Source organism: Styela clava, chromosome 7 (assembly GCF_964204865.1).
Source record: "Styela clava chromosome 7, kaStyClav1.hap1.2, whole genome shotgun sequence".
Lineage (NCBI taxonomy): Eukaryota > Metazoa > Chordata > Ascidiacea > Stolidobranchia > Styelidae > Styela > Styela clava.
The window spans coordinates 2,540,676-2,554,560 of NC_135256.1; the positions used below are offsets into that span (position 1 = coordinate 2,540,676).

Consider the following 13,885-nt stretch of genomic DNA (forward strand, 5'->3'; position numbering starts at 1 on the left):
CAAGCGACTTGCTTGTGTCAAAAAAACTTTCGAAAATCTATCCATAGTGAATGGATTAATTATAAAAGTGTACATGGATAAAAAGCGAGTAATAATTCGATGAGAAAACCATTTTACATTAACAGCAGTCATGTCATGGAAATGTTGCGTTCGAAAAGGGTTAGTCCTTGGCCAGTAGTAGGCTCAAGATACTCGCTGCTTCCAAAGGAGCCTCCGGAAAGCAAAAGATATCTACAAAACAATGAATGAGATTGTCTGCGCATACATGGATAAAAGGCGAGTAATATCTTGTTTAAACGAAATTAAGATTCTCGCTCGTACCCTATACTTTGAGGCTGCTGCTTAGCGAGACGTGGAAAATAGGCTCAATAACAGCACGATGAATGTTATTTACAAATTGGAAGAGAAAAAAAAGCAACTGAAGACGTGGAGTCATGACGCCACCCTCAAATGTTGATGACGCACGAGCCTACGCCATCGACCGACTTGGAACGCTGCTTAAATTTCTATAAAATTATTTGAATAGCAAGTGATGTGGACAAGGCTCGATCAAGATTGCCCGGTCGAATGGGGCAATTCTTGAATAAATTTAATATATATAGCATAATGCTCTTTAGTCATCAAATCCTTCAAGAAATGCTTGCTAGTATTATATCACCTAAATAAATTTTGCCACATTTTAATCATTCGTTACTTAAATCTACGATTTCTAGTCCACTGTTCTGATGCTACTGTGTGAAAGAACGTATGTTAGTGTCTACTTGAACACAACCTATTACTGCGTCAGTAGAGCTTTCAAATATTTAACAGTACTACGAACTGAATTTCTTGTTGCAGCTGTGACTGGTCGCACACAAAGCCTCCACCACGAAGCACGGGACAAATATTTTTATATAAAAAGCCGACCTAATAAACCAACGTTGTCATAGAGAGAAATTTTAATTTGAAATTAACCTTAAACGTCTTCCAGGTTCGACAAAGACATGCAAAATAATAAAGGAAGGTCAGTATTTGATGTAGAAATCAAGATAAATAATCACAAGGAAAGTTCATATTGATTATTTGATAACATAGCGCAAAAACATGTGGCGTTTCACAGCCCCATTGCAAAATGTACGAGTATGAGGTAAGTGTCAAAAAAGAGTCGGATAAGGCGGAGATACCTAAGGAAATTAGAAGCGTGAGCGATAAGTATGCGCGACCAACGAAAAACTACGGTGAGCTCGAATATCATTCAGTTCATTGATGCTACGATTAAGTTCAATAGTTAAATGTATATCTTGCTCGCGATTATTTTACAACTGATATTAGTCGCCACTTAGTAAGCACATTCAAAGCATGGTTTTATATACGCAAATTTATTCCAAATGGTTAGATCAAAAGACAAATAAAAGCGAGTTATCCGCCTTCCGTTTGAGCACTGGTACGAGTCAACTAAGTCAAATACTTAAAACCGGTACACAGCATCATTTCAGGTAATTAACGAGCCGAACGGCATCGTTGCCACTATGCGCGTGAGACAAACATGTTCAAATGTTAACACCTAGACTTGAAATATTAAAATAAAACCATGCTAAAACACTGAATCCTATTCTAGTAATATAATATTGAAACTTATCTCATTTGTCACACTCTCCTCTCCGCATCTTGCTGGAGTCTTGTTTCTATAAGTCTAGTTGCTGCGAATCTGCATCATCAGTGGGCTATCTCTTGTCAGCTTTAAAAAATATGAATTTGACATCATAACTCAAAAAACATGACAATTTAAAATGAAAAGCATAAATTTATCCGCCTTATTACCTTACATGCCACGAGCAAAGTGATCATATCGAATATCCTCTTTCGGCTTCCAGCTCCTACAAAACAAGGACGATTAAGTTATGTCATATAAACAGAACAAATCAAAATAATGAAAAATACAAAGTAAAGTATAATAGCATATTTACCCTAACGTGTCCCAGGCTAATTCCACACGACAGCTGTAGATACGAACACCTGGAGCAAACGTGCAACTGACTGAAATGAACGTTTGCCGGCATGGTCGCAATAAAAAGAGACGGCACACGTGTAACGAAGGAATTATGGGTAATTGTGGTCGCCGGAGTCCACGAGAATGGCTACTACATTTGAAACGCATATAATGAATCATTCTATGTCAGGGTGGTCCAAACCCCGGCCCGCGGGTCACATGTGGCCCACTGCTCCATTATCTGTGGCCCGCGTCGCATTCGGAGAGTAACTAAAAATCGCATTTTGTGTTGTTTCGTAATAAAATTAATCAGAAAAATCTTTTGACATGTTGTTACATCATTAATGTCACTGAATTGATTAGTGTTATGGCTAGCTGAGGCAACTAGCAAAGTTGAATGACGTGTTTGGCAGTCTAAATTAATATCTGGCTTTCTATCTTTTTTGTCGGGAATATATGCTAACAATATAGAAAACAATGATGACAACAATGACGAAAACAATATAGGCATCAAAATCGAAAGCGAATTTTATTAGCCTGGAATGGTTATTTCTGATAACTATGTGTTCGCTCCATAAAAGTGTTTGTTTGTATTGCACTGTTTACCTATACTTGGCACTATTGTGACCCGCGAACAATGCAAAAATAATTTGTGGCCCGCGGGTCCGACAACCTCGGACCACCCTGGCCTTAATGTTGAGATGGTTCGAAACTAAATGGTCGTTTTGCAAATATTGGTTGAGAGCGTCCGAAAACACCCAAAATAATCTTGTGCTGGAAGTATAGGCAAACTTTTCTGGGATCAAAGGTCTGGGAAAACCTTCATTGTGAGTGTGTGTGACGTGTGTGATACACGTCATCAAGGTCATATTTTGCAATATCCCACGCGCCACTGCTCTTATGCTTTCGTCTTCCCGGGGTATTTAACGCGCGCATAGACGGGCGTTCCTGATTGGGCCGCTTTTATGGGATTACGCAAGACATCGGTATTGCTGGCGACGTCCAATGCGTGGTGCGACTGTAACAGCTATTTCCCTCCAACTTACGCATTGAGTGGTGTACTCTAGCAACTGGTAAAAATTGATTAACTGTGCCGTCCATTTCATTCATTTAACATTTCATTTTCTTGTTTCAGCCTAATATACATGACATAGGCATATATAGCATATTGTAAACTCATCTGTATCAAAATAGGTTAAATATTGTAAAGAGAATGCAAACCTTATTATATTATTAATTCTACGCAGAGATCAATCAAACAACTTTCTGGTTAGTACTATCAATTTTATATCTGCATTATGATTTTTTCTACTCGACCACAGGCCCATCCTGCTACAAGTTATTAATTCAAGCCATTTCGCTGCGTATTATTGGATCTCCGCTATAGGAGGCCCCTATTATAGTAGGCCGCGAGCCGAGGACATTTATCTTTCAGTTTCGTAGCGCACATAAGGTAACTACCTGAAAATGATTTTAAAATGTTCCTTAGAAATTTAGTAACAAATATTGCCTTGTTCCCACTTCCAATAGTTGCACGTTTTACGGAAAAGACGCTCTTACTACAATAAATATGTGTTACCACCTGTCCTATATTCTCTGTTTTTCGGTATCATGGGCCAATGAACGCAGACTTGTGCATGACGTAACAATCAAATTGGTCAGCTGTAGGTGGATCCCCCATGGTCGGATGAATATCAGATGTACTACTGCTCGCTTTTGCGTTGAGTAGCCTTTCCACAGTCTTTTTCGGTTATTATTAATTGAGTTATTCTAAGAAGGTGGTGAAAAAGTATGAGTAGGATATTAAACACTTGTATACCCTTACCATAAATAGCAGTTTTAATTGAGCACCTACTCATAAGGCGTTGTTAAATAGGTACGATAACTCCAAGGAAGGCTAGACCTAGAATAATATGTCACAAACAACGATATTTTCTGACTCGCATGAAAGGTTTATGATTAATTAAATGACAATTATTGACTATTCAGCAGACTTATACTACTATATAGGCCACGGCATATTTGGAAATATAAATTAATGGCTGTTTCTGTAATGCACGGTTGTGTGAAAGAGAGGAAAATAATCAATTTTACTGATGTCGGTTGGTCTAAATCTAAATTCATAGAGTGGACAAGAACCTGGGAAGCAATGATAAGTTATGCCGCAGTGGAAATAAAAGTAGCACTGGAAGCGATTGAGAGGTGAGAAATCAAGTTGTAGACAGACAGTTAAGGTTTTAAAATATTGTCCATAGGTCATTTCATATTGTGATAAATCGAAATTCAGTGTAGATATAGTCTAGTACCGGTATGCAAACACTGCAGGACTGTAGTACATGCAATGAGCATGTATACGCTTATTGAGTACATCAGATAAAATGCATTATGTATTAGTCAGTATTTAGTGGTATTTTTACACACATGCTATTCCAAATATGATTTTCTTCCTCATTTTAGATACTGTACTACAAAAAAAAAACGGCAATGTTCCACCAATTCAACCAAACGCAGGCTCTAATCCCTGCTGCTATCAGTGCTATAAAATGGATCGAACAAGAAGTCTTGAAGTGTAAAGGTATATGAGAATCATAACAGTTGCAAACATCTTAGATGGGCTATTTATAATGGAATACTTTCTCGCTTTTCTGCAATTGGAACTGCCCATCAAACCGATGTTGGAGACTTCATTGAGTTTTTCAAATCATTTTTTTCTCAAATATGAAGATCTTTTGAGGTTACGAGCCATTAATAAATAAAGCTGAGGAATTTGTTTGTTCACTGTATGGATATGAATAACGTAAATCAGGGGTCGGCAACCTTTTGTCGCTCGTGGGCCAAAATTAAGGTTGCAAGTCATTGGCGGGCCGCACATATTTTTAGAAAGTTGAAAAATCGAACGGATGATACTCTTTTATCATAAAAATTAAGCAGTGATACATCTCTCGAATAGAATATAGATTTATTTCCTCATTGCATCTCATAAAATTCCATTTGAATATTTTCGGCGCCATTGAACCCTTTGCACTTAGCATCAACTTTTCTGCGTTTTGTTGCCATTTGCTTAATTATAATTAAATTATATGCTCAATAAACGAGTAATTGTGAATTATATAATCGTTAGGTTATAATACAAAAAATATATTTGTCAAAACGAATGTTTTGTTACCATAATTTAGTGAAGCGTCGCGGGCCGAATCCGGCCCGCGGGCCGTAGGTTGCCGACCCCTGACGTAAATGATACCAGGCACGTCTTTTTATCACTGGCAAACATATGGATTATACTCTTCCACCCAACAATGATTCACTGAAGAAGCATGTGGGGCAAGAAGCAAGCAAGCTGATGGAAAATTACCTGGCATGACTTCATCATTGTTGCCTAGAACCAAGACCAATTATTCTCCCACCTATCGGCCATAGATGTGTTTTTGATAAGGGTGCTTTGCGGGTTAAATTGATGGATCTACTTCCAGCCCCCAAATCAGTTCTTGAGTTGGCAAACTGCAAGTGTTGGCAATAGTCAAAATAATATATGCACGTGTGCCAAAAGCCACCTAAATTGCACACAGATTTTTGTTTTTGTATTGACTGCAAAAACCACAGTACACTTATAGAGGAAAGGTCGATTTTCAAGATAGTGGATTTCGGAAACAATTCAGAAGAAAGTGGATTAGATATTGAAGTTGATTTAATAAATATTATTTTTTTTTTCGGACATCTGTTAGTGTCGTAGTCCTGTTTCTAGAAATAATATTCCCTTTGTTCAAATACATAACCACATAAACTAAAAAAAGACTAATTGTAATATTTCTGTTCACTATGTTATGTACATATTGTACATTCATTTAATTTTCTTGACTTTTCCTGTAAATTTCTAAGTGAGAAATAACTGATTTATTTGTGTTTTTGTGCTCACGATGTTAATTGTGACTTGATTGCTTAAAAATAAATACGTTTGATAGTTTCCATAAAATGAATGCAACTTCTTATGCTGTTCTTGTTGTAAACTGCTTGTGGTTATTACATAAAATATATTCGCTAATCTGAATCAGCGTTGTTGGTATCCATGCTTGAAGACCTTTCGAGGTCCTTCGCGAATCCTGTCACGCAATTAAAATTTTTTGTTGTTGGTTACATGTATGCCATATTTTTCGTAATTTACCTAATAAATTATGATTGACAGAGGAAGTCCGATTTTGGTCAGGCAAGACGTTACAGAAATACATTTGTGTTAGTGTGCTGTAGGGCTCTTGAATTGCATAGTTCTTATGCTGCGTTGATGTAAACCTATGGTTATTGAATTCCCGGGAACCTTATATTCAATTCCGCATCAGGATTGTGGAACAAGCCGTGATGCGTTCAGTATATTCATTCTCATACAAAACTAAAGAATTAATTTAGTTACCAGATGTGCGCTACGAAACTCATTTTCTAGGCGTTTTTCAAGGCCTCGTCTCACGCCCATATCCGTGGTAAGGATGTACAAGTGTTTAGTGACTAACTTATACTTTTTAACAACGTCTAAGCGTAACTTAACTAATAATAACTAAACAGGACTATGGAAAGAAAGGCTGCCCAACTCAACGCAAGATCGAGCAGTAATAACTAAGATTCATCCGCTCGCTAACAGCTGATTCGATTCAATTGTTACGTCATGCAGAAGTCATTGTTCATTGCCGGAAATGTAGAGAATAAAGGACAGATCGTAGCACATATATTTTGTAGTAAAAGCGTCTTTTCCGTAAAACGTGCAACTTTTGGAATTGGGAACAAGGCAATATTTGTTACTAAATTTTTAAGGAACATTTTGAAATCATTTTCAGTTAGTTACCTGATGTGCGCTACGAAACTCACTTTCTAGGCGTTTATCAGGGCCTCGGCTCGCGGCCTATAGGTCAAAACGGCTGGGCCTATCTGGACGAAATTTCTCATGTGAGTTATCTTGTCAACCTAGATGTGTGCGTTTGAATATACGTTTCCATGGCAACAACGAAAAAACGCGCCAATCATTATTAAATTTTCAATTTTTTTTTACAATTTATCACAGTGGTATGTGTACCAGGTCAGGGTTAGGCCATAATTGCATTCCAGTATTCCTTTTCTTAGATATAGTACGAATTCGGGGACTGTTATAGACAAGTGAATGCACTTCTTACCCATAAATGAAATGGTAGCAGACGAGGGGCTGTAATTATGGTTATTATTATATAGATGCTATTGTTGGCCATACTCCCCAAAATCCTATGTACAAAGCCCCTGCTACTAATGCAAAATTGTGAGATTTGAGAAAAAACAGCCGGCCACTTTTTAAAATGAAAAATCAGTAATTGTTTTTACCTTGGGTGTCGCTGCTTGATAAACAGCTTTGGTTCCCCGCAGCTTCCCCTCCCCAGTGAAATGTGTATTCAATATTATTTATTCGTCTTAATTTAGCATGTTAACATTTTTACTGGATGGAAAAAATAAACTTGACTATGACTATCTAGTTAGGATTAAGGTTCGGGTTAGTCCATGTTCGTTGCCATAACCCTAATTGTATAATTATATTTTTCATATTCAACGGTGACGGGGGTGTTACTTGGCGTTTGTTTTACAAACTTGTTCTCAAAATAACCAAAGAATGCTATAAATATTTATTAACAAAATGTTTTATTGCAAAATACGTTTAATCAGTGGCGTAGCATCCACCCCCGCATCCCTCGCGGTCGCGGGGAGCCCACAGCGCAAAGGGGCCCAAGCGGTTATAATTTGAGCCGCAAAACCAAAAGCTGCATTGCAAAACCAGTAATGCACATCTTATGAAGTTGATGTTAGTTCTGCTCAAATCGTTTTGTTACGTAACAATGCCAGGGAGTCGTCGATTTTCGGCGTCTTGTGGTTTGATCGCACCGGCGAAATTGCGAAGGCTGTCAGAATGATGTCGGAAACAAAACCTCTCAGTGGCGCACAGAAACGCAGAAAAAGGGCACAAAAGGAAGCGTGTATGAAAAAAAGTTATAGTAACCAAGATAAACGGCAAATTTTAGGTTACCATTGCCTTTTAATAGCGACATGTTATGCTTTTTGACGGAAGGGGAAAAAAGCGTTGTTTTAGCTTATTACCGAGAGTTTTTAGGGACATTTCCACGAAATATTTTTTGGGGGGGGGGGGGGCCACGAGAGTCTTGCTACGCCACTGCGTTTAATAATAACTTGCAAATGTATATTTTCAATTCGAAATCAGCATCCAATCTAAAGTAGTTCTAGTTGTCTTCCTTTGCACACTTTTAAGCATAAAAGTTGATGTTTTTTTGGTGAATAATAATAACAACGGGGTGTTCATATGTTTCACAGATTTAAATGAAGTTTTAAAACTGATTAGGCAACAGCGAATCTGCAATTCCTGTTTCATACGATATTGTTTTATAATGGGCTATATTCTTTGGAGATCGTCGACTTCAAAAAGTAAGTAAGGTGGTCAGCATCGTGGGAGATGTAGTTTGGATCAGTGGTTCAAACAATAATCAAGAGTATAAATTACGATCAGTCTCAGATTTTGTTTTTAAGTTTCTGTCATGCTCGTTTACGGTATCACGAGCTGACAAAATGTTTAGAAGATCGTAAAATACATCATCCACTTTAAAAAGGTTATTGTTGAAACTATAAATAATTTTATTTATTTTTTCTTCATGCTGTCATAGTTTTGGTCAAAAAAAAATAGCTTAACGAAGTGAACCAACACCCAAGATGAATTATTTTTTACATATTCATCGAATAAAATAAAATCATAAATTGATTGTTTTATCAGTCAGTCAGTCACTAGTTTTATTTTATCACATACCGAAAGTACACAATGGACAAACATAATTACGAAACATATATAAAAAAAAATACTTTTCAGTGTGAAAGAAGACGCGATAAACCATTGAAGGTTATCTAGCAGCGTCACCTATGTTTTATTTTTATTTTCATACAAAGAACTCCCTATATCGGAATATCTAAGAAGACCGGCAACGATATTGACCGATTAGGGTAAGATACAACATTTGTTATTCATGAAAATCAATGTCTTTCGTATAACACTTCCTGTGTTCCAGACTTCTAATTATTATTTTCTGATTGGTTACACCCCAAAACCGAAAAAATGATTAATTTTTTTAAAGGGGTTGGGATTTTCCTAAAATCGGGTTTTTACAATATAAAATAACGTAAACCTTTCACCATAACATAGTCGGTGCTAATTTTTAGTGTTTTTGCCCAATTGTTTTCCCCGAGAGAATGGAGCAATGCATCCAATCCATTCACAAAGGCAATCTAAAAAATTAAGTTTGACGTGTTGGAATCTCTGTAGTTTAAATTCAAGACGTGGAAGTTGTTTATATGCTGATAAGCAAATATATTGATTGAATACTTATTAACTTCATTAATTTTTTGAATCTTTTTTATTATCTGTATAAATTTACACCGTGGAAAAATGATCCATGAACACTATTTTGCGATTTACTCATCGGAAAATAAAGTATTCACGGGAACACGTTATGGTAAGCAAAGTTTCAATACTTTCTGGAAACATGTCAAAACGTATAAATATGAGTAAATTGGAAAGTTATTCTTCAAACCTTTATTTTTATAGATTTTAACTATGGAGAAATGATCATCAACAATATTGAACTAGTCGTAAAATAAAAGTATTTACAGTAACACATTGGTGAGCAAATTTTTAATCCTTCTAGGAGACATAAGAGAACGGCACAATGTGAAATAGTGTAATAACTCAAAAAGTTATTCTAATAGTATATTCTAGAATCCCCTTAAAAGTCCTTGGAACAATATATTCACAGAAGTATGTGGAGAAGCATTTAATGTTTACGAATGTGATCTCATGAATTCATTTTGACGTGTTGTAATCTTTGTGATTCAAATTGAAGATGCGGAAGTTGTTGGTGCACACAGGAAACTAATTTTGACTGTATGTTTAGAAATTGATTTTTTTAACCCTATTCTTTGTAGATTGCCATATGGAGAAGTATTCATTAGCATATTTGGAAGAATGACTTCAATCGCATTCTCAGAATCTAAAGTATTCATAAAAACTCTTGCTTCTCCATGAAAATACATTGGTAAGCAAATATTTAATCATTTTAGACATAGTTAAAGCGAATATGTAGTAAATCGGAATTTCTTTGAAATCATAGATCTCCCGTAAGTTATGTAAATATAATAAATACATCAATTTCAGTGCATTAGTAGCGCTACAGGTAGTTTGTTATAAACTGCGTTTTCTATTGTTCAGCGTGATGACAGTGGCGTTGTGAAACTGTGGTTAACATCAAATCTACAAATTGCCGTTTGGCAAAGACTGAAACAGGTAACAAATTCATTAATATTTATTTTGTTTGCCTAGTTTGCAACACATAACAATGGTCTGTAAAGATTTGTAGAAATAAGGATGTGCAGCAGTCGACCCGCGGCTCCCAAGCCATTTAGTGTGATCCTCCTCAACACCCACTTTCCACCCACATTTTCCCCATTGCATAAAATCCGAATCCAAAGTTGATGTATAAAAATTCCTCACGTGGGTAAAAATAAATAATGTTTTTTTGCTCTTGTCTCTGCGTTAAATCTTTTGTAATTTTGTTCAGTGTCTTTATTACACCTAAGCAACAGCTGCATTTTCTTTTGCAAGAAAAAAAATCTGTGGGACCCGGCTAGAGACTGGTTGGTTATATCATGGCCCAGGAACGAAACTGTTGCACCCCCTGGTCTAAAACATTTTCAAACTCTCAAATAATGCTGGTCACTGGACCTTGTGTATTAGTGTCATTTGTTGTTTATTGTATGTTAATAACTAAGTCAAAATTTATGTAATATCATGTTTCTTTGCAGGTCGATCGCATTGGAGGACATCGATGTGATTTGTCAATACAGCAGTCAATCCCGATCTCACAAACTAGCAAAAACTATCAATGGGTTTTTCTTCAATATTTTGATCTGATATTGATATCAAATGAATTCAGGAACTGATTATTACAGAATATGGATTCCGAGGCTCAAGCCGACTTTCAACACTGTTTAACTTAGAAACACTGTCATATGCCGCATTATACTATTAATGCTGTCTAACTTGAAACTATGATCAGTGCATTAGGTTAAGGCATTAACAGTGATTCAATTAATTTGTATTGAGCTATCTTACCACAAGTGTTAGACCCTGATCTTACGCACGCTCCCAACTTTGCGAAGATTGTTGGAATGCTTAGAGACATAAGCTATTATTAGCTAATGCTCTAAATGTAAATTGACCATGGTTTTGTAGAACCCTGTATTATCAATCTTATGTAAAGTTTATTATTATGTATTCAAATCTGTACAATATTTTAATAGGAGTGTATTATTATGATTTTGATTTATGGTTTTCCTTTTACACTTACATTTTCGTCGTTTTTTGAAATTGCTTTGGGTTGGGGTGGGCTAATTATACGAAGTTAGATGGTGATGAAAATGATATTTGCTTAATTCATTGAAGTACCCAGCTCTTGTGTATGGTTTACAGCAATTTTATTTGTCTGTTGATTTCCGTCAACCTTCGAAATATGTTACAAAGCAACGACTATGTAGGTTCAAACCGATAATTATTATTAAATTTTGAACATCTTTGCCTTAGCTATCGTTCATATTTTATGTTCTTTTTTAGAAGAATCCTATTTTTCTAACTTTGCATTATCAATATTATGTGAAATCTGATTTTATATATTAAAAATCTGGCCTATTTTATTTTATGCAATACACAACTAGATGATTTTGCTTAATGGTTTTTGCCGTACAATTTAAACTTTGTGTTTTCGAAATTTTTTAAAATTGCTGTAGGGTTGAGGTGGGCTTAGTACACGAAGCTATCCAACATTTTTTTCTGTGTGTTGATTAGAAGCCTCAGACAATAAAATGTCACAAAAGCTTTGTATAAGATCATTCAGATTCCAGTCGCAAAACCAATCAGTTACTTCTTTATTTGAACATCTTTGCATTTGAGATCATATTGTGCTGCTTTGCTTTTATAAGTTATGTGTGTTGCTTTTTGTTGACAAGTATCATTTGTGCACAGAATAGATCTGTATACTAGTTTTCATATGTTTTCCAATGTTTAATGTTTTGAATCTAATTTCTTTCTTCATTAGACAGTAAATATTGTTGCCAAATGTTACTTTTCTTGAATATGCAACTTGTTTGGTTACCTACTTCATTTATTTAAATTTACCTGATTTTCTCTTTGCAATGTGTTGATCGCTTTTTTTAATTAACGTTAATTGCTGTAGGGTTTGGGTGGGCTCTTTAACACATCAGCTGGAATTAGTGTCCAGTTGCATGAACTACAGCAATTTAACTTAAATTGTGTCTTGTTACTATTCATTTGATTGAATAAAACTGTCTTGTTATTTTTTTTAATTCAATGAAATTACTGAAAATAAAAAATAATATTGGTGTGATATTTGTGTTATCTAGATTGGGCTCTTAGTTGATCTTTATCATGGTGCGGCAGACAGACATATTACTTTTTTGTGACATGAGTAGTAAATAAAATGACAAGATTACTCTTGTTTCATCACATATGTCTATGCGAGGCTGGGGTGGGTGGGCTTTTTACAAAGAGCTTGAAACGATGTGAATATATAAAAAGTTGAGCGACTTTCTGAAGACTTTCTGCACCTTTCTTGAGGGGTGCTTGCGTATTATTCCCCTTGTATCACGACCAAGAAAAGGGACGCCATATTGCAAATGTGGTCGTGCTATGATTTATGCTTGTTTTAGAAGTGGAAACAGTCAGCTAAAATCTCTATGAACTTAAATATTTACTCCGATAGTGTTCTTGCGCTACTCATTCCAACTTTTTAATGGTCATATCTTTCATTTATGACAAACTATGTCAATTTGATGCATACTATCATGTGGAAACAGTCGGAGCTAATGCGGTTTTGGTTGCTAAGGTTTGTGGGTCTGATATATCGAAGAAGTGCGGCATGAATGACCGTGGTGTAGCAAAGGTCACTTCAGTGGACACGCGCCTTCACAATTTTGCATTACAAATTAACTTTGAAAATTAGTAGGCTAATGTCTGTTGTAATATCAAAACGAGAAGTCGCATGCCTGATGGTTTGGAAAAACGATGTTCAATTATGATTAGCATATTCTCGAAGGACTTCGGCGAAAGTGCGTCATCTTTGTAAATAAAATTGCAGTATTTCTAACCGTTAATAGGCAATAGTGATCTGTTAAAAATGAACTATTTTTGGCAGGCACAGGGTACGATCACCCAGAACAGCGGTGTGCAACAGTCGGCCCGCGGGTTGATTTTTTCTCAACCAAGCATGAAATCCGACTCCGAGGGTCTATGGTTAAAAAGTCGCTAACGACTGAAAAATTATATATTTTTTTGGTCTTGTCGCTGCATCAAATTGTTTGCCGTTTTACCAAGTGCCCTTATTACTAGAAGGCCGTACAATAGCTTCATTTGCTTTTCTCGCCTTTCCCACATGGAAAATTCTGAATTTTTTGTGCGATCCGGCTAGATGTCTGAAGTTGGTTTATATGGCTCCCCGAAAAAATGTTAAATTTTTGAAGCATTCATAATTGTTATTGGCTCAATCTGTAGAATATACTAAAAACCGTTACTGGGATTGTGTTGCCATCGGTTTAATGTTGTGTTACCTTCACATGATAAATCTTTTGTAAAGTTTTTCGTGGTCAAAGTTGCTAATGTTTTATATACAAAATGAATGAAGTCCCGTTTTTTTTTTCATATTGCACTTCCTTTTCTCTCTTTAACTTTTCTATTATTATTTTACCGGTTAGTAGAAAAAGAACTTTACTTGAATTGTGAGTAGTGATGGGAATAATGCATTATGATCCTTAACTCTGCATATATGGAAGATATCCTCCTAAATG

At 35.9% G+C, this 13,885-nt stretch overlaps 2 long non-coding RNA genes across 2 annotated transcripts; one reads left to right on the forward strand and one right to left on the reverse strand.

Moving 5' to 3' along the window:
* Positions 1 to 412: 412 nt before the first annotated feature.
* LOC120328408 (uncharacterized) lies at positions 413 to 2,037 on the reverse strand. The gene is made up of 3 exons (XR_005567646.2): positions 1,947 to 2,037; positions 1,801 to 1,856; positions 413 to 1,717 (listed from the first exon to the last, which is right to left on the reverse strand). It is a non-coding gene; the product is annotated as an uncharacterized LOC120328408 (long non-coding RNA).
* A 7,363-nt stretch (positions 2,038 to 9,400) lies between these two features.
* LOC120328269 (uncharacterized) lies at positions 9,401 to 12,429 on the forward strand. The gene is made up of 5 exons (XR_013477365.1): positions 9,401 to 9,486; positions 9,579 to 9,653; positions 9,956 to 10,065; positions 10,239 to 10,313; positions 10,832 to 12,429. It is a non-coding gene; the product is annotated as an uncharacterized LOC120328269 (long non-coding RNA).
* The last annotated feature ends 1,456 nt before the right edge of the window (positions 12,430 to 13,885 follow it).